The 745-nt window shown below is 39.3% G+C and overlaps 1 non-coding gene across 1 annotated transcript; it reads left to right on the top strand.

Moving 5' to 3' along the window:
- The first annotated feature begins 375 nt into the window (after positions 1 to 375).
- LOC115900648 lies at positions 376 to 482 on the top strand. The gene has a single exon (XR_004060301.1). It is a non-coding gene; the product is annotated as a U6 spliceosomal RNA (small nuclear RNA).
- The last annotated feature ends 263 nt before the right edge of the window (positions 483 to 745 follow it).

The raw sequence follows: 745 nt of genomic DNA, 5'->3' as shown, positions 1-745 counted from the left end.
AACATGGAAAGAAGCCAAATGTGCATCAACTGATGAGTAAGACAAAAAATGTGATATAAAAGAAATGAAATCTATCTATCCCTGATAGATATTATAACACAGATGGAGCCCCAAAAAAACTTAGTAAAAGAAGCCAGTCACAAAAGCTACACATTGTATGCCTTCATTTGTATGAAATGTCCAGAATGGGCAAATCCATAGAGACAGAGGTAGATTGGTGGATGTCTAGGGCTGGAGGAAATGAAGAGAGGAAATGGGGAGTGACGGCTGATGAATGGGTACAGGATTCTTTTTAAGGGGTGATGAACATGTTCTAAAATGGGTTGTGATGTTGGTTATACAGCCCTGTCAATATACTAAAAATAATTGAATTGTGTGCTCGCTTCGGTAGCACATATACTAAAATTGGAACAATACAAAGAGGATTAGCATGGCCCCTGCACAAGGATGACACGCAAATTCATGAAGCGTTCCATATTTTTAGTGGGAATTGAACAATGAGAACACATGGACACAGGGAGGGGAACATCACACACTGGGGCCTTTTGGGGTGGTGGGGGTGGTTAGGGGAGGGATAGCACTAGGAGAAATACCTAATGTATATGACGGGTTGATGGGTGCAGCAAACCAACATGGCATGTGTATACCTATGTAACAGACCTGCACATTGTGCACATGTACCCCAGAACTTTTTTTTTTTGCTCTTTTTTAAATTTTATTTATTTATTTATTTATTACACTTTAA

This window comes from Rhinopithecus roxellana, chromosome 11 (genome assembly GCF_007565055.1).
Source record: "Rhinopithecus roxellana isolate Shanxi Qingling chromosome 11, ASM756505v1, whole genome shotgun sequence".
In the NCBI taxonomy this organism is placed as follows: domain Eukaryota; kingdom Metazoa; phylum Chordata; class Mammalia; order Primates; family Cercopithecidae; genus Rhinopithecus; species Rhinopithecus roxellana.
Note: the sequence above shows the minus strand (reverse complement) of the source record. Positions and strands in the feature narration are given on the sequence as shown.